Below are 21,360 nucleotides of genomic sequence, written 5' to 3' on the forward strand. Positions count from 1 at the left end.
AGCAGGGTTTTTGGTCCATACACTTAGGGTGCTTTCACACCTGCCTCATTTAGTTCGGTTGAATCGCACTAGAGTTCGTTTTCCCCGTTGGTGCGGTTCGTTTGGGCAGGTGTGAATGTGGCAATCGCACTCGGGTGCGCACCAAAAGCGGACCAAACAAGCGTACCGAGACCTCCTGGAAGAGGTGGTCTCGGTACGCTTTGAAACGAACTCTGGAGCGGTTCGTTTGTGGTGAGAACGTGATCCGACCTCGAACAGAACCAACTGCCAAAGAACTGTGCATTTTTGGACTAAGCCATTTGCCGTAGTCAGCTGCACTGTGCATTATAGGATGAGGAGAAATGTTTGTTGACAGTTTGCAGCTCGCGGACAAACTTGGAATTGTGAGGAGATGCGGAGCCTGATTGAAATTATTATTAACATTATTTTCGAGCTGCATCCTCGGTTCATTCTCAAATATTATTGTTTGTCTAAAGTGGTGTAGACAAACTATATGAAAAAATATGACCAAGGATACAATCAGCACACGCAGTCGTCTCTCCACCTCTTTGTTTACTTCCGGGAGTTCTGTTGAAATTTTCCCGCACGTTAATTCTGACCAAACGAAGTGCAGTTATGGAAATGCGTTCCGAGTGATGTGGATGTTGTCACGTGACTGCATTTTGGTTCGTTTTATCAACTCATAAACTGATTCGGACCAGAGCGATCAGTGTGGTGTGAAAAGGAACCAAAACGCCTTAAAAATGCTACAAAGTATAATTTTTCGCCCTTGGTCCGGACCAAATGAACCGGACTACAGATGTGAAAGCACCCTGAGGATTTTGGTGAACTAAACTTTTAAATCAGCAAGTGTGAGAACTGTAACTGTGAGAAGTGTGCTACTGTCTGTAGCGCTCTTCAACATGTGTTTTGTTTGGGTTAGGTAATACTAATACTATATTAATCACTATGTATTGTTCATTTTCTCTGCTATAATGCCATTGACTATAAGCTGTACTAAAGCAAAATAACAATAAACATTTAGCATTAAAGCTTGTTTTGATGAATGGAATTATTTATATTGCAAATTTTCAGTTGAACACCACCACCTCATATTTGCAAATTTATGAAGTTAATAATATGAACTGAAAAAGAATGGGTTTTAATAACTGGGTATATAGACATTCCATATACTTATCCAAACCCTACAGAAAACTTTCAGAATTTTTAAAATAAAAAAAACTTTATATACTACATATTTATAACATTTTTACAAATGAGGGCATCACCAAAAAGGAGGTTGTCACATTAAATTTTATGTGAGATTCACCCAATGCTTTACAAATAAAGTTTCTAACAGATTGCGATGAAGACGAGCCCACCAGCTCGCCTTCGGGGAGAAATGTGAGTCCGTGTATGGATGTAAAAGGATGACGCACTCGCAGAAGCACTTCGTGCAAGGTGGAATTTATTTACAGTGCCAATAAGAAGACCGTCCACAGTGAAGTATATGTACAGGTGCACACAAAAAAGGAAAGAAAAACCCTAAAAAGTACAACAACAAAAAAATAAAGACGAAAACTCTTCAACAAAAAAAACGTATCTACAGTACACCAGTACACATAGGTTTTGTTCGCTTGAGGCACCACAGTTGCACTCGCGCTTTCCGACTTGGTTAACAAGTCCTAACTTCAGGTTTGGCCTTGGCTTAAATAGGCCAAACCCCGCCCCTTTTTGGGCCACACCAATTCCCGGAACATATAACAATTAATACACATACAAATACTTCATCTATTTGATTATCCGTATTAATCCATTTCCTATATATATATATATATATATATATATTAATAATAAACACATAATAGCTTCACACATGACATAATACACTTAACACATAATTTTTCCATTTGACTACACACATGAACACCTATTCACACTAGACAATGGTTTCGCCAGCTTCCGGTTTCGATGCGCCAGCGCGACCCGGCCATGACGTCATAAACGGCCGTCGCTCGATCGTTCGCTTCGGCCGATTGCGCCTGAAGACTGACTACGCCCACACAGACAAACAACACGGACGAAACAACCAGACAGTGCAATGTAAGTGTATGAAATGACCGGGGAATGAATATGGAAGGGAGAGTGGAGAAATGGATGAATGCCCATGTGCTATCATCATCACGTGTATGTGTGTGTGCCAGTGCTGCTTCCCCAGCGGTGGCAGCTAATGTGACTTTATCACACAGATTAAGCTCAATTCTGAGGACCAACACTCCCCAAGGTATAATTAAAGGGATAGTTCAGCCAAAATTGAGAATACTGTCATCTACCTTCATGTCGTTCCAAACCTGTATGACTTTCTTTCTTGTGTGGAACACAAAATATATTTTTTTTGTTGAAAAATTTAAAATGAGATAAATGACAACAATGTCACGAGTGGCTGGATAAAGTAGCTCATGAAGAGAAGACAAAGAAATAGTCTTTAATTCAATAATCCATAGGAGATGGGGTATAAACACAGGGAACACATCTGCTTTACAGATGAGACAGGACAAAGAACTGACTAAAACAGAGAGTACTTATGCCAAAACTAAATGAGAGAACATCTCCGTTATGTATGTTACCCTTGTTCCCTGAAGGAGGGAACGAAGACGTATGTCAATGCACCAACAAAATTGGGATCGTGCCAGGGAGCCCTATCATCTACGAGTGTTAACGTAAACAAAAGGAGCCAATGCACACTCCGCCCCGCAGCACGGATATAAATAGGAAGCGAATGCAAACACCATTTGTTTTTCGCTGAGGAGCCGAGCAGGAGCCCGGAGTCAGCGGTGGCGATGGGACGTACGTCTCTGTTCCCTCCAAGGAACGAGGGTTACATATGTAACCGAGACGTTCCCTTTCAGTCAGTCACTTCTGATGTACATCGACGTACCGACGAAATTAGGATCCCAAGTAAAACGCCACCTAGTGCTGCCATCTTCCAGCACTCAGCGTAAGCGTGCCTCATAGAGGGCACTCTCGCAGAAGTGATTGTGCATACGAAAGCTTGTGGTAAATCCTCCATGCAGAGGTCCTCCCTTCCAGGGACCAGACATGGAGTTTCCAGAGGTCTGGACGCGGGTTCGATATGGTGCCCTGTCCCTGAGAAAGGAGGTCCTTTCTTAGAAGAATGGGCTACGGAGGGGCTGTCGGGAGGAGCATGAGTTCTGAGAACCAGTTCCAATTGACCATTCGCAAAGACCCGCCCCCTTTAGTTACTGTTGCTATGTCCGACAAGCCACGTCGCTCTCATGCCACACCATGTTCTCACGCAGTGAAAAATGCATCGCGGAGCAGAGAGGACACTGACAATGCGCTGACAGACATGACCGACCAGGTTAAATTTGATATGAAAAAAGTCTCAACTTTCAAATTTAGTACTTTTTTAAAGAAATTGAAACAATAAATACCGTTTTGTGGCTCTTTAATGTGTCTGACAGATCGCTGTAGAGCATCAGTTAAAGCTGATCATGAACCGTTCATCTCTTCCTTCTAGTTAATTTATAGCATCAAATAAACATGAATGAACATAAGAAGGAATGTTGTTTTAACCAAGGAAAGACGTCAGCACACTCCGTTTTTCAAGTTCAAATCCTCCAACGTTAATCCACTAACTCTCCTGACTGCTTTGTCGGACAAAAATGGCGGATGGCGGATTATGATTGGTCAGATCGCTTGTCAATCAAACTCCCTGCGAAGGGTAAATTGGGCCAATAAGGGGCAAAAGGCAAGATCTATTCCTCGACCTCCCTGACTTTGCACAGTGTCTGTGCGAGAAGGCTCATTGGGGAAAACCATAGACTGTAAAAAAATATCCGTGACGTCACCCGTGGATTTCTGAAGACCGTTTTTGAAGCCTAAAGTGGGCGTGGCCGACCGTCACCATCTTGGCAGCGCGTCACTCCCGAATTTATTTATTTTTACAGTCAGACAATGAGCTGAGGTAATGTGACGGCTAACAGACAGCAGACAAATGGCTAATGATGACTAATGACCACACACCCTTAACTATGCAGAAATGTACGGCTTAATATAATTTAAACGGATGAGTTATAAAAAAAATCACCCCCCTCACAGTTGTCATGAAGGGCAAAATTAGCTGTATAGACCAAAGTCACTTTTTGCTCCAGGCTGTAAACATGTTTTTTCTGCTGTAAAGTTGGGCATTTTAACATGGGGGAGATGCAGATTTGACTCACTTTTGCAGCCAGCCTCAAGCGGCCAGTTGATGAATTGCCGTTTAATTCACTTCTGTGTTGGTTTCAAGAGAGAGACAGGGAGGTTGCCGCTTGGGGAAAACGCATACTTGCGTAGGCACTGGGGCCAGCTGTATGCCAGTGCATCCATGCCGAGGGTCCCCTTCGGTCAGGGATTAGAACAACCGGCAGTGGGACGAGTCCGGAGAGGCAAACAGGTCTACCTGTGCGGCCCTGAAGAGGTCCCATATCAGCTGGACCTGGGGGATGGAGACGCCACTCTCCCGGGGCCACAGGTTGTTGTGAGAGCTCGTCGGCTGCACGATTGAGCAGGCTGGGTATATAAGTGACAAGGTTCGACCTCAGATGCTTCTGACTGCATAGGAGGAGATGGTGGGCGAGTTGTGACATGCGGCGGGAGCGTAGACCACCTTGATGGTTGATGTACGCAATGGTCGCAGTGCTGTCCATATGGACCAGTACGTGCTTGCCTAGTAGCGGCTTCTGAGGCGGCCCAGCGCAAGGCATACTGCTAACAACTCCATGCAACTGCAAGCCTGTTGTACGTGGCCCCCCAAATGGTGGTGGTGGCATCCGTGGTGACCACAGCATGCCTGGACACTTGTTCTAGGGGCACTCCTGCCCCAGGAGCATCTGAAAAAGTTTTAGTGGGGCTGCTGTTCTGCTCTTGAGTGTATTCAAGCAGTTCAGCACTGACTGGACACATTCCTCTGTGAGGCGTGCCGTGTGGTGTACTGAATCCAGCTCCATACCGAGACAAGAGATCCTCTGCACGGGGGCGAGTTTGCTCTTTCCCCAGTTGACCCGAAGTCCCAACTGGCTGAGGTGACTGAGCATCATGTCCCTGTGTTCGCACAACTGCTCCTGAGGCTGAGCTAGTATCAGCCAGTCGTCAAAATAGTTGAGGATGCGAACACCACGCTCAGCGACCTTTGTAAAGACACGACACAACGTTTTTGTGCTAACCTTTTGAGAACATGGTAACACTTTACAATAACAGGGCATGAATAATCATGTACTAAAACCTGAATTAATAGTAACTTCAACATCAACTCATGATTAGTGAAGATATTAACTAATCATGAACTAATGAAGAGCGATCCTTAACTATGACAGGAGTCATAATTATATTAACGTATGTTAATACATGTTTGATAGTTAATGCATTCATTTACATTTAGGGGTAAACTAAATCAATCAGGCTCCGTAAGAATAAATAAGAAAATTTTGACTTTGAAATATATTTGAACAATTTATTAGTGATAATTTAAACTATTGACATCAGCAGCTTCATCATAAACATTACTGAAAGGCACAGGATTTGTTTTTCCATTAATTTCACTGATCCTCCTTATCAAACATGGAAAACACTAAATATACTAACAATTTATCTTAAAAGCTCCTAATCTGTTTTGTGATATTCTCTTTCCCATCAAACTACACCTACTGTGACTTACAACAGTTCCTGAGGAACTGGTTCCCAAAAAAATAGCCAAACAGGAAACATGAACTATGGTCAGGGGAACGTTTGCTGGGATCAGTACAGTCAGTGCCGCTGCTGGCCATTTTGGTGCCCTAAGCATAATTCCTTTATGATGCCTCCCACCCCGACCCGGTTTAACTTACCAAACATATAACTCAATACCAATAACACAATAGCAGCATCACAGTATAAAACTTAAGAACACTAAAATGAGAAAGTAAAATCTTCACAGCTTTGCTGACTTTGTAAACATATGTAGAATAGCCAACACACACTACACATTTGAAAGTGCAAACTTTTCTTCAGTAAACAGAATAGCAAGATAAAAAAAATTATCAAAATAATCCAGACATGTTTTTCCCAAATTCAATGTCACTTTGAATAAATTACATTTATTAGACAAAATATTCAAACAAAGAATCTCATACCGGAAACAATTATAAACATTTAAAACTGAAAGCATGGCAGCCAAGGAGTTCTCCCCCTTTATTCCTTATTTATCAACTATTTGATAAATATAATATAATATAAAAGCATAATAGAATGAGGTGCAATAATGCACACAATTAAACAGTTTTATTTGCTTTATATCATTCATAATGACATTTTATATTTGTAATATATTTAACAGGAATTGTTAGCCTACCATGTGCACTGCACTGACTGCTAACGTTAACTGTTAACTTACTGAGAAAGTATTAATCACCGTCACGTCAAAATAAACCATAAACTACTGCTCAATATCTAAAGATAAATAGTAAAGAAAGTAACAGCTAGCTGCCATCAGTTATTTGTAAAATAGGTAATGTTTAACAGTAAAATCTCAATTTAGCTTGCACCGAAGTTATAAGTTATAATAACATAGTTTGCTAACATTAACGTCAGCAAGTTCGAGGCGCGTTACGATTAGCAGCAGCACATTTCCCGTATTTAAGAATTATTAAACATGGACTTACCTGCAAGTGATGCACGGGCTTGGCAGGTACACTTCCGGGGCGCTCCTTTGTGTGCGACCCACTACAGCAAGCACCGTCTTTTGGTTGTTTTATGTGTTTTTTTTGTTTTATGTTTATGTTTTAAGCGACTTTTAAATTTTTTTTGGAACGCTGTGTGCAAAGTGGGCCCAGTGCCAAATTTTTCACATTTTCTAAATTACTTTATGTGTGTATAACGACGGAGTACAGAGATGTGGAATTTGGGGTCGTCTTCGCAATTTTTTTTATTTGTTTTTATCATTACGCTGGTTTGCTGCACCTGTCGAGGGGCGATGGCTGTTCAGCAGCATGGATATCGTCTTGTGTTTACCAGAGAGCTTCTCCTGTCACTACGTTCTTCAACGGAGGGTTGTCACAGTGTGAGACTGTTTTGTGTTATTGTATTGTATTAGTGTTGTTCCCTGAGTTGCCACCAGATGTCTCTTCCCCTCACTGTCATATGTATCATGAACTGCATTTCCCATACTCCTGTCTGTTAATCATTGATCATTTGTCACCAGCTGTTTCCCATTAACCTGCATATATAAGCTGTGTCTTTGTGTGTGTCTTTTGCTGGTTCATTGTTTGATGTCACTGGTTGTTCTGTTGCCTTCTCTGTGTCACCTGTTTGGATTATCATTTTGTGTACGGCTGTGAGTTTATGTTTTTATTAAACACTGTTAACCTGCAAATCCTTCTCCTCATTTGATACCGTGACAGAATGAACCAGCCATTAAGGAAGGAGCGGGTTATCAGCCACAGGAGTTATCTGTAGCCGGAGTTATTTTTGTATCACTGCTATGAATCTGACACAGGAGAGCAACTTGGAGCGGGTGAGAGAGGCACTGAGTACCAGGGTGGCGGATTTGCAACAACAGCTCCTGTTGTTGCAGAGTGGTTCCGTGTCGCCCACATCATCCATTTCCCCCAACCCCACGGAGTTGAGTGGTCAGCCGGAGCCTAGCACGGACTTCCCTGAGAGATACGCTGGTGAGCCTAAGTTATGTGAAGACTTTATTAATCAGTGTTCTCTGCATCTAGATATGCATCACAGGACTTTCGAAACTGAGGAATCGAAAGTAGCGTTCGTGCTACTGCTGCTGACCGGTCCAGCAGCCACATGGAGAACAGAGGTGTGGGAGAGACGGAACCCATGCTGTGCCTCTTTAAAGGCACTTACCGGGGAGATGATTCGGGTCTTTTCCAAGACTAAGGTGAATTCTTCTCGTAGGTCAGGGAGCAGACCCTGTCCAAGCAATTTTTTGAGGGGAGGTAGTGCGCACCGGTCGTTGTGTGTTGGGACTCTGGGCCTGCGGGAATACACACCCGAGTCATATCACAAGATGGTTGCCACACCTGAGCCTCTTCACAAGATGGCTGCCACACCCGAGCCAATTATGGATGTAGCGAGTGCTAGAGACATGATTGTTTCACTCTTTCCCGAGCGTCGGCCACGAGAGAGGGAGATGGAGAGGAGACCCAAGCCTATTCACAAGATGGCTGCCGCACCAGAGCCACTTCACAAGATGGCTGCCGCACCAGAGCCACTTCACAGGATGGCTGCCTCACCTTTCTCTCCTATCCATGCCAGAACCCAGCGTCTGAGGTCTAGTCTGGCAGAGACTCCATTAGGGTCAGTGCGGAGGGCTGGCCTTCCAACCCCGATGCCGGTTTTCACGAGGGCCACTGCCAAGCCTGCACCCGCCCTCAAAGTGGCCGCCGCCAAGCCAGCAGCAGTACCCAAGATGGCTGTCACTATGCCTGCGCCTATTTTTGAGACTGCTGGGGTTATACCTGCCCCTACACTCCAGATGGCTGTTGTCTCAGCGTCACCTGTTCTAAGGAGGGCTATCATCATGCCTGCACCTGTTCTCAGGAAGGCACCAGAGGTATGTTCATTGGACTCAGTATTTCCTGTGTTTACCATGGCTCTGTGGTGTGTGTGGTCTGCTTTCTGCTCTTCTGTTCAGCAAGATGTCTCTCAAGCCCATGAACCTGAATCGGCCGTTAAGTCTGAATCGGAGTCTCTTGAACTTCCTGTCACGGCTGAGAGGTCTGAGCCTGAGTCTCTTGCACTTCCTGTCACGACGGAGAGGTCTGAACCTGAGTCTACTGTACTTCCTGTCACGGCTGAGGAAGATGAACCTGAGTCTCTTGCACCTCCTGTCACGGCTGAGGAATATGAACCTGAATCTCTTGCACTTTCTGTCACGGCAGAGAGGTCTGAACCTGAGTCTACTGCACTTCCTGTCACAGCTGAGAGGTCTGAACATGAGTCTACTGCACTTCCTGTCACGACTGAAAGTCTCTCCGTCCTGCCCAAGATGGATGACTCCGAGGTCTCTGAACTCTCTGCCTGGCCCAAGATGGCCGATTCTGAGCTTCTTGAACTCTCTGCCCGGCCCAAGATGGACGTCCCCGAGCTCCTTGAACTCTCTGCCTGGCCCAAGATGGCCGACCCCAAGCTAGTTGAACTGTCTGCCCTAGCTAACCTGGCCCATAGGGCCTCTTGTGCTTTTTTGCCCAGGTTCTTGTTACCGCCAGCACCACCATGGGTTGCAGCTCGGCTCTGGTGTCTGGAGATGCCTGCAGCACCACCCTGATCTCCAGCGCCGTTCTGGTCTCTGGTCCTGCCTGCGGCCCCGCCCTGGCTCCCTGCACCGCCTGCGGCCCCGCCCTGGCTCCCTGCACCGCCTGCGGCCCCGCCCTGGCTCCCTGCACCGCCTGCGGCCCCGCCCTGGCTCCCTGCACCGCCTGCGGCCCCGCCCTGGCTCCCGGCACCGCTTGCGGCCCCGCCCTGGCTCCCTGCACCGCCTGCGGCCCCGCCCTGGGGTTCTAGACCCTCCATCCCTCCCCCAGATCCACCTCCGTTCCTCCACCCACCTGAACTTTTGTGCTTGGTCTTATGGAGTGTCTGGAAGCCACTCCTTTTAGGGGGGAGTACTGTCACAGTGTGAGACTGTTTTGTGTTATTGTATTGTATTAGTGTTGTTCCCTGAGTTGCCACCAGATGTCTCTTCCCCTCACTGTCATATGTATCATGAACTGCATTTCCCATACTCCTGTCTGTTAATCATTGATCATTTGTCACCAGCTGTTTCCCATTAACCTGCATATATAAGCTGTGTCTTTGTGTGTGTCTTTTGCTGGTTCATTGTTTGATGTCACTGGTTGTTCTGTTGCCTTCTCTGTGTCACCTGTTTGGATTATCATTTTGTGTACGGCTGTGAGTTTATGTTTTTATTAAACACTGTTAACCTGCAAATCCTTCTCCTCATTTGATACCGTGACAAGGGTGAGATACCGATCACAATATCGGCAGAGATTTTTGTGCCTCTCCATATTGACCGGAACCCCCCAAGGCGGCCACCGCGGAGGAAAAGAGGTAGGAGGGGAGGCATCAAGCGTAGAGTAAATAAGTTCTGTCTTGATGACCGACGCCGGCTGCCCCCTCTGCCCTCGGTCTTTTTATCTAACGCGCAGTCTTTGAGGCGCAATATTGACGAGCTGGAGAGCCTGGTAAAATTAAGACCAGAGATTAAAGAGTGCTGCCTGCTGGGGATCACTGAGACTTGGCTAAATGAGAGCGACCTGGATAACGAGATGGCGCTCACTGGTTTCGGCTGTCCCATCAGACTGGACTGCTCCAGGGAGACGACAGGAAAGAGCCGTGGAGGAGGCGTTTGCTTCTATGTAAATCAGAGGTACTGTAAAATTATTAATGTGAGGGAAAAAAATCTGTACTCCTGATATTGAGTTACTCACCCTCTCCTTACGACCGTTCTATTTACCACGTGAGTTCCCTCAGCTGTTTTTTACGCTGATGTACTGTCATCCCCGTGCTAACGCTACTGCAGCCACACAAGTGATTGTGGATTTATCTCAGCGGTTGGATACTATTTGCAGTGATGCTCCCAAATTTTACATGGGGGATATGAATCATGTTCGTTTGGACAAGGTCTTGCGGACATATGACCAATATATAACTTGTGTAACCACGCAAAGAAATACCAGACTGGACTTGTGTTTTCGAAATGTAAAGGAAGGATATAAGTCCCTTCTCATGCCAGGGTTGGGGGCTTCATACCACAACAGCATCTTCCTTGTGCCAACGTATGAACCTTGTATTAGACGTCGGGAGGGAGAATCAAAAACTGTTAAGCTCTGGACAGAGGACAGTATATCCTCCCTCCAGGCTTGTTTTGAGTGTACGGACTGGAAATGTTTTTTCGATGGTTGCGGGGACAATATTGATGAACTTTCGGACACTGTTTCGTCCTATGTTACCTTTTGTGTGGATACTGTTATCCCAGTCAAAACCGTTATCACTTTCCCCAACAATAAACCATGGGTTACCAAAGATCTAAAAACAGTGATTAATAAGAAAAAAAAGATCTTCTTTACTGGTGACTCATTGGAAAGAAAGTCTGTATCCAGAGAGGTTAGGGCTGAAATAGTAAAAGCCAAAAGTAAGTATAGGGAAAAAATAGAAAAACAATATGTAAATGGTGACCTTAGGTCAGCATGGCGTGGGATTAAATCTATGGCTACAATTAATCAGTATGGTAATGAACCCAAGCAGCAGATTAGCCTTAACAGTGTTCAGGATGACTGTTTGCCTGATGCTTTTAATACTTTTTTTTTTTACGATTTGAAACGTCTGATTTCATGCATGATGTCTCCAGGTTGAAAAACTCCTTGACACCATGTAGTGATATTAAAATATCTCAAGAACAAGTTGAGGTTCTATTTAAGAAAACAAAAAAGAGGAAAGCCTCAGGCCCGGACCTTATCTGTGGTCACACATTACACCACTGTGCAGGACAACTCAGTGGTGTTTTTTCCCATCTTTTTCAAATGTGTGTTGATAACTGCAAGCTCCCAACTATTTGGAAATCTTCCATTGTTATTCCTATCCCCAAAATTAATAGAGCTAGGGAATTACAAGATTTCAGACCTGTGGCGCTTACTTCTCTTGTAGTAAAAAACCTCGAGAAAATCCTAAAAGAAGAGGTTCTCATCTTGGTCGAGGGCAAACTTGATTCTTTTCAATTTGCCTATCAGAGGAATAAAGGTGTGGATGATGCTAAGCTTTTTATCTTGGACACACTTTATAAGCATTTGGAGAAACCCCAATCTCATGCTAGGCTTTTATTTGCTGACTTTTCAACAGCTTTTAACAAAATGCAGCCTCTCATTTTGGCTTGCTTCTTATTTTAATCTGCCCGATCAGCTTTTAGCCTTGTTCTTAAATTTTCTGACTGATAGGACACAGACGGTTTTAGTAAATGGGGTTACTTCAAAAACCCAAGTCTCCAACACAGGTTCCCCACAAGGCTGTGTACTTTCCCCACTACTGTTCATTTTATACACGGATAGTTGTAGGTCTCTTAAAGAGGATAGTTTTCTTGTTAAATCTTGGGGGGGGGGGGGGGGGGGGGCGGTGCTTTCTAGACTAGAGCAATTAAATGATCTTGTTCCCCCTTTTTTGTTACATATACATGGCTAAAATGTGCCTAATCATATTTCTATAGGCTAATGAAATAATATCGGCATTATAATTTTTTTTTCATTAGGCTATTTTTGGTGCCCCCTCAGCACTTGGTGCCCTATGCACAGCGCGTGATGCGCATGGTGGGAGCGGCGGCACTGAGTACAGTCACTCTCCATCCAGACACAGGCCGTGATGATACTGTACCTCCGTTCTCTGACTACTTGAAAAGCCACACAACATTACTTAACTGGGCTGAATACGAGTTGTAGTACATATGTATTTGATAGTAAGTTTATGACAAATCATGAGCTGAAATTGGTAAGTAGTTAACAGTGAATTAATTATGACGTGCCTCCTCAAGTAAAGGCATGACACAGTCATGCATTAACAAGCCATTAGTTGATGTAAGTGTATGGTTAGTTAATCATGAGTTAGTAATGATGTGCCCCCTCAAGTAAAGTCATGACATAATTATGCATTAACAAGCCATTAATGGTAGTGTTTCCCCGGATATTTTAAGTACCAGTATAACATAACTCCTTAACATTTTAGTTTAACAATAACTAAAGTAAAATAACCTTGTAACTCTTCAGGAGCCTGCACAATATTGTCACCTAATCAAATTGACCTAAAATGTTAAGTACAAAAGTGAACAAACAGCAGCAATCCAAACAAAATTGATTTATTGCAGTTCATCACTGAGAAGGTTTGATCGCAGATTTAGTCACATCACACAGAGCAAGCAGCTTGTGAAGGAACACAGACGACCAAATGACACTTAATTCATTTAAGCAGAAAATCTCAAATGGAGATCGCTAAACTGCAGTTACTACTTGTCATGTTTTCAGATCACCTGTGCTTCTTCAGCAGTGTAGAAAGAACCCGCAAGCAGGGTTGCTCGTAAGGCGGCTTGTTAAAAACAGTCTGTAATTTTTGGTCAAGTTTTTTTTTTTTAACTACATGTAGACTTGTCTTTCGTCAAGGATATTGCATGTTTATTTAGTCACAGTTATCGTTTAATGACTTTGGTGTTATCCACCTTATTCATATGCCCCATGAAGCTGTGAAAACAAACCTGGAAAGAGACGTGAGGATTTGAGGAGAATAATGAGAGATTCTTCGTACATTCCAGTGAATTATTAATGGAATATATACTAAATTAAATTCGGGGGAACAGACCACAAATGTGCAGTATATGTTGTCCTTTTTCATACTTTTACAGCGGATTGCAAAGGGAAAAAAGCAAATAATCAGGAGGAAAAGAAAGCAGCGACTGAAAAGAGCTCTTGCCATAGATATTCTTGTTATAACATGTAACTGTTACGTTCCACGTGTGTTTTGTCTTGTTGTCACTGGTCTGCGCACGCTAGTATACTTTGCACGTGTTGATTGTTTGTGCTCATTATCTCTCTCTGTTTTTTAGCTTGCTCTCGGCTCGCAGGCTGCTGTGAGTGGCCTAGCGGGACGTCACTCATCATTGGGGCGGCGCCCGGGAGCCAATCAGAGTTGTCCAGCTGGGTTCAAAGGGATGGCGTGCTCATTCATGCTCTCTCTCTCGGAAGCGACCATGAGCTCGTGTAGCGGTCTGAGTTATCTAAAATGTGAATCTAGATCCATATAGTGAAGCCTTGCTCTTTGTAGTGGAATGAGGATCCCTATAGTGAAGTCTTGCTCTTTGTAGTGAAATGAGTTGTGTACTTTGTGCTCGGTTTATTACCTTTAGTACTTGTTATGTTTCAATCTTAGAGACAATAGTTTTGATGTGTGTCCAAGTTCAATGCTATGGGGTCCTGTAACACGGCTCTTTGGGGAAGAGAACGACAGGTCAGTATGCCGCGGTATACATAATGCCTGTAGTGTTGTTTATTTGTTAGATACACTAGGTTAAGAGTGAGCGCCACTCTGTGTATGTTTTGTTTTAGTAGTTAGTTTATTTAGGTGCCGGATGCACCGAAGACTTCGGTTTTCTTTTCACCTTTTTCTTTGGTTAGGTTTAGGTTTAGTATAAGGATTGTTTTGTTATATTCTATTCTTTTCTTTGGCGCCACTTTTTGGTTCTCTTCCTTTTTATTGTTGTTTGATCATTTATATATTTAAACATTGTACATAGCGCACTTCCTTCTTACTAGAACTGGATCTAGTGGCTTCGACTTTGTGTCAATAAAATCCAGTTTGTCTCTTTAAGTTGAGTCTGTCATGTGTTTTTTTCCACTTTATTCAGCCATCAGCAGTAATAATAAAATAAGAGTTGCGAAACATCTCCTAGACTTTAAAAGATCGTAACATTTAATGGGGGCTCGTCCGGGATATTAATAATTATATTATTTTCCCGAGTTATTATTTACTGCTGGTGTGAGTGGTGGAATGACCATGTTCAGTACTTTCCTTGTAGAGACTTATTGTTGCTCAAAAACAGGATAAAAGTCTTCAGAAGTGCTTTGCTGCTGCTGTTTCCACAGAGAAAGCTCAAGAGAGAAAAGCTGCATATTTCGTTGAGGACGATTTATTGATGCGTAAATGGTGTTCGGATATTGCAGATGATGCTGAATGGAGTAGTGTGTATCAGATTGTGATTCCCTCATGTTACCGACAACAAGTTTTGTCTCTAGCTCACGATCATGATTTATCAGGACATTTAGGGATTAGGAAGACTTATCACTGAATTTTAAGACACTTCTTTTGGCCTAGAATAAAAGCTGATGTTACACAATTTTGCCACACTTGTCGCATTTGTCAGATTACTGGCAAACCAAACCAGGTGATTCCGTGTGCTCCTCTTGTTCCTATTCCGGTAGTAGGAGAGCCGTTTGAACATGTTATTGTTGATTGTGTTGGTCTGTTGCCTTAGTCTAAAACTAGTAACCAATTCCTATTGACAGTGATGTGTACTGCAACTAGATTTCCTGAGGCGATCCCATTGAGAAGAATCACGGCACCTATCGTAACTAGAGCACTTGTTAAGTTTTTTTCTACGTTTGGTTTACCAAAAATTGTGCAGACAGATCAAGGCACTAATTTTCTGTCGAAAATCTTTACTCAAGTATTGTCTAGTTTAAATGTTTCCCACAGGATCGCAAGTGCCTATCACGCTGAAAGCCAGGGGGCACTTGAACGTTTCCATCAAACGTTAAAGTCAATGCTCAGAAAGTACTGTATGGAAACAGGGAAAGAGTGGGATGAGGGTGTACCATTACTTTTATTTGCGATCAGAGAAGCAGTTCAGGAAAGTCTCGGATTCAGTCCTGCTGAACTAGTATTCGGGCACACTGTCAGAGGACCTTTGAAAATGCTCTGTAACGTAAACGACTCGGGGTAAATGTGAATTAGCTCAAGAATATAGGGAATATTAATATTTATAACGCATGGTCATAATTCATAAGTCGCATGTACATTTATTTTATCAATTTTCGAGATTACCTTGTTCTGTACTGTCTGATCATTACAGTTAAGAAGGGGTATCCCTTTTAAACTCCACGAAAGTTTTATCTTCTGGCCGCGAATATCAAACTTTCTGAGTTTATGAATTAAAACTACTCAAGGTAGTCAATATCGAGCTTGTAGCTTAGATCTTGAAGTTTCATTGACTTTTATAAGGTGGGTTTTCAAACACAGAGACAATTAAAAGTATAAATGGGTTTATTAATAAAATGGCACACACTAGAGATTATATAAACTACAAACATAAACGTACGTAAAAATGCAAACAAACCAATAAACATTTAACCGAACACAAAAACATGAAATGAAAGAAAGAAAGATATAGAGGGAAGATAGAGGGTAACTTAGTCCACAGACCTAAGACCTAGACACCTGGAACAGCTTTTATAGGAATCAATATACTTGCGAGTGCTCTTTTTGGTCAGGCTGAAGCTGATGCAAGAAGCGAGGATGGTGTCCTGTTTCTGCTGCGTCTTCCGGTGTCGCGGGAAGCTTGAAAGGCTCACTGAATGTGATGTTACCGAGAAAGTTCAGATTCGTCTCCCGGGATGGGAGAGGCTGGAAATCTTAGTTGCAGAGACCGGCAGCTACGACTGGAACATGGGTTCGTTCGATGGAGAAGGCCAGGGCCTCCTTCAGATGTTCCTTGGAGAAGCGCTGCGCCGGGGAGGAGGGTCCAGAGAAGTTGGATGAGTTGGAAGCGGAAGGATGAGAGAAGAGCTTTTGGACTTTTATCAGTGTCCCAGGTGCCGTCCCCTCCTTCGTGAAGGACGAATCAGCTGTCGAGATTTTTCGAGCGGGAAGATTCCTTTGTCCGGTTAGACACGCCCACTCGAATGAGTCATGATTGACTTTAACTGGAGAGGATTTTCTCCAGACATATGAACTTATAAAACAATGCGCATCACTGAATTCTGTTATAGGAATTCAACTCCGTTAGCTGGAGAGGATTACAAAGATATCAAAAATAGAATCTAGGCGTTGTAGCCATGCAACGATACATTATTATGCATTTGTATAGGCAATAGCAGTTCTATTAAGGTCACAAATAGGACATATGCTTTCCTATGGGTTACACACACCTCTTAACACACAAATATATATATTTAGTACCTTTAGGAGGGACTTTATGGGTAAAAGTCCTTTTCTGAAAGGGGGTTTCTGTTTCACAGTCCAGAGTGTGTTTGTATGTGTGTGTGTGTTGGAATGTTGCGACCCTGTTATCTCATGCATAGGGCTGGATAGCTCTGTGGTCAAATTTTATGACCTGCCAATGAGCTCGGGTTACGGGATGCGATTCTACTGGGAGAACATTCTTCAAAAATACATTTCAGATCCAAACACTCGAAGATCATAACTGTATGATCACAACACATTAATCACACATACATACAGGAAATTCAGATACCAGTCTGAGTTACACACATTTTAAGTTAAACACAAAAGGATGTTGGTGTGTGTGTGTGTGTGTGTGTGTGTGTGTGTGTGTGTGTGTGTGTGTGTGTGTGTGTGTACGTGTGTGTGTGTTCTGGAATGTCACGAGTCTGTGAGGTTGTAAAAGTCACAGGGAGTCCAGAGCTGAAATGGGGGTTTTAGAGGGGATTCTAAGAAAACAGGGTTTCCTTATGTGACTCAAATGTCCCTCGGGGGAGCCACAAAGATGCAATTTTGACCGTTCAAGCAGACTTGGAGATCAGGATTTACTAATTTGAACAGCATGTGACCGCATGTCATAGTCATTGTCGTTACATATTCCCCCTTTTTGTTAGATAAAGACCTCGGAAGGACTTTATCGAACAACAAATTAGCGCAATGGTCGATGGCAAGCGGCTGATGACTGAGGACTCAGGTCAAATGAGGTTTAGGCGAGCCCCGGATCGGGACCCCCTTTTTGCGGTTCCATAGGAAACCACCAGACACGGCTTTGTGAGCTTTGCTGTGGCTGCTCACATTTGGTAGGGTCTGGTACAGGGTGAAAGCCAAGACGGGAGTCAGGGCGTGGTCGGTTACCGTGGAGGTGCACCGCACAGTGTCATCTGGGGTCCAGGTATGGACACAGGTGAGGTGTTCAGGCTGGGCGGTTGCCCATGCTTGGAGGGACTGTGTTGAGTGCGAGTCCTGCCTTGGTGTTCAGGACTCAGGGTTGCTCTCTCCGTGCGATGCCGGATGCCAGACCTGGTGAGTGTGGCTGCTTTCTCGCGAACCACTGCGGCCTGCATCCTGTTAGAGGCGATAGGAAGAGAGAGAGAGAGAAGGAGAGGAAAAAAAAAAAATTCCAGCGATGGAGGTCCTTAGTTGGTTTAGGACAGTCTTTTTGGTTCGCTGAGGTTGGTATGCCACATGCTTTGATGTCCCATGCATGGCTTTTTGGCACATGTGGCGTCATTGTTACGCCTGCCCCCCCCCCTTGTGCTTTGTGGCTTTACGAGCTGTGGCGCTGTGATGGCAACAGGTGCACAATGCGTATTGAAGTCTTGTGAACGCAACATGTGCGTGGTGGCAGACAGCTGTCTGAGGCACTGGTTGTCAGTGAGCTCGGATGGCCTGCGAGGGTGGTGGAGGGGTAAGTGGTGGCATAGGAAAAGTCTGTTCATCAGAGGCCCGCATGACTTTCTTTGTACACAGCGGAGGTAGCGTTTTAGCGGCTCTGAGGCGTGCAGTGTAGTTGGTAAAGTTCGTTTGTGCTGTGTAATCACTGCAATGGTTAGGGTGGGTGGGTGGGTTGTCTGTATGTGGCGCAGACATTGGTTTGGTTACTCAACTGCAGGTCAGTCAGGACCTTGAAGCAGTAGGTGTCAGTGTTCGTTTTCTGTGTCTGTGTCAGACGTGGCTGCACTGTCTTCATCTGTGATGTAAGAAGACTCTGCCTCACCAGTGTTCTGGAGAGAGTGGTTACAGGTTCGACGGTCTGGGCTTGGAGTTCTGGACGGCGGGTGATGCTGGTTCCAGAATCTTTCCGAGCGGTCGGTCCGACGCTTTGGACGGGCACCGTCACAGTCGTGCCGCCACCTGCTGGCCTGGAACGGTGTTGATTCTCTGTGGTAAGGTCTGTGTGCCGACGAAGATCGTCCAGGGCATTTTGAAGTCTTTCAACTTCCTGTTGTAGCGTTGTGTCCGTCTCGTCCTCTTCCTCGGTCAGGAAGATTAGCTGGTCTAGCCGACTCTGTGTGTGGGCTCGGTCCTTCCGGGCTTCTGTGGCCTGGAGCTGTAGTGCGGCTGTCTTTTGCTGCAGGTCGGCGTTGCTCCTTTCGCTGTCCCGGGCCCTGGCGACGAGTTTGAGTGCGAGGTCTCCGAAGATTTTGGACAGCTGCTCGCGGCTGTATGTCTGGGCTGGATCATGGGGCTCGAACTGGCTCAGGTCTGTGTCCCGTTGCTCTTGGCTCGAGCGATGTGGGTCCTGGGGCAGCACGGTCTTTGTTATGTCCCTCAGCCATGCCTCAAGGTCGTCCCAGCGGACTGCAGGACAGGGTGAGCTCGACATCTCGGCTTACTGTTGGCGAGAGAAGCACAGCACACACAAAAAGAGACAAAATGCAAGTTTGTTTTAGGGTCAAATGAGCTATACTCATACGGGCTATGCCGTTTATGAGAATTTCGGGGCTAACTGATGCCGACAGTTAGCTGAGCCAATTTCGTGGGTATGGATGAAACCCACAATAGAAATTTGGACAGGCGGTAGCCTGGGGGTCGTTTTAGCGACGCCCGCTTTGATCGTCACTCTATTATTCAGCTTTTCCTGGGGTCTCTCTTAGGTTCTGTGTCTAAGTGAAATGAAAGAAACAAATCACAACAGAGTGGAGAAAGAGACAAGGTTGAAGGTAGGGAAGATCAGAGGGAAACACAACACAAGGAAGTGAATTGGTCTGCAATGAAATGTCACAAACAATAACACGGGGAGCGTTATTTAAGGAAAATAAATCAAATAAGATAAAATAAAATAAAATAAAGAGGCCTAAGCCTTATTAACACTGCGAGAGTTCCTGATCGGGCCAGGAGATGCGTGGGTTATCGGGACAGGACCTCGAAAGAAAGTGTGTCTTAGAGAGAGAAAGGTGAGTCCAAGCACTTAAAATACACCCGAAGGAATAGCTAGTATTCTGTGGTTCCTAATAAGTGGATGGGTTCTATCAAATTTTAGTTCACCTGGGGTGAATAGAGGTCATCCAGGTGGAAACCAGCGGGCGCGGTCAGACTCTCCGACGGTCCCAACACCAGAAGGAGTGCAGTGTCAGTAACGTCGGACAGATGATCCCCGCCCACCGGAAACCAACCAGTGATGACGTCTCACTCACCACAGTGCACTGACTGAGTCCTGCCAATAGATACACAATGAGGGATTACAATGTTAGACTTAAAGTAAATTAAGGCTTTCTGGTTTCATCAAATTGAGTAAATAGGTATGCAGGAGTCAGAGGCAAAGGCTTTACTAAAATAATGATACAACAAAGGAAATTACGATAATTGGTTGTAATTATCAGAATAACCTACCCCCCCCCCCCCTTGGAGAGACTGGAGAAAGAGGGAAGAGAAAAATAATTATCAATGAAATAAAATTTGAATAAACAACACAGGTTTGAGACGCAGGCAGAGGAAAAGGCCCCGGCAGTGGGTTTGTGCCACAAGGGTGAGGGCCGTGTTTCCTCTCAGTGGTCCACCTGGTTGAATAGACACAATTTGAAAAATGCAAACTTGTTTAAATTAAAATTCAAATAAGCATGCAATGAGAGGTCCAAAATAATAATAATAAGGAAGGAAAGAAAATTAGAATGATAACAGTGATGTATCAATACTAAAAATAATCAAAACTGAAATTCAGAATGACTTCCTATAATCCTTACAATAACACTGAGGTTATTAGTATGGATCATAAAAATAATCAAACGAAAAGGGGAGCAAGGAGACACTTCAATTGCAGACTGGGGGTTAAACAGATATTGATAAGTCGACCCAAGATCGCCACACGGTGGCGTGCTTCTTCCTAGGCGGACCTATCAATGAACTGAGTGAATCGAATCTAAGTTTTTAATTCGAAAAGTTTTCCTTTTTTTTTTCGAACTTAACTTAAAGTGTGACCGTCGAAAACAGAAAAAGGAATTGTCTAACTCCAAATAATATCAGCATAAGCTAAGCTTGAATGCAGTTAAGTATTTGAGAGAGAAAAATGAATGCAGAGAGAAAAAGAAATTGAAAGCAAGTATTATCTTAGAACGCCACGAGATGGCGTAGTTGCGCTCGCGCAGGCTGACGTCAGTGGGAGGCGACGCTCACGCAGGATGACGTCGGTTGGGGGCGCGTAATTTGAGAACTGCCCCAGACTTAGAGGCTGCCCTCTAGTGTCGGTCAGTGGCGTAATTCAGCAGATTTTTTTTTTGGAATCACGTGGTGTTTTGCGCTTCTGTTGCATGCGGAAGACTGACGCGAGTTTCACAACATGTGACTAACAGGAATTACACATTATGCATTACACATTGAGACGGTTTTAGAATAAGAACAGGGATTATCGTCTTTTCTTAATTCATAAAACTGGTCTCCAATTTACACATTATATATTATACACATGAGACGGTTTAAAGAAGGAGAACAGGGATTATCATCCGTTTTCTTAATTCATAAAACTGGCCTCCAATTACATATTATACATATAAAACGGTTTACATAACAACAGGCATTAAAACTTCGTGTTTTAATCACTAGAAACTGTGAGCAAACAGGCGTTGAACATCTATTTAC

The sequence above is a fragment of the Leuciscus leuciscus genome (genome assembly GCF_965113295.1).
Source record: "Leuciscus leuciscus genome assembly, chromosome: 11".
Taxonomy (NCBI): Eukaryota; Metazoa; Chordata; class Actinopteri; order Cypriniformes; family Leuciscidae; genus Leuciscus; species Leuciscus leuciscus.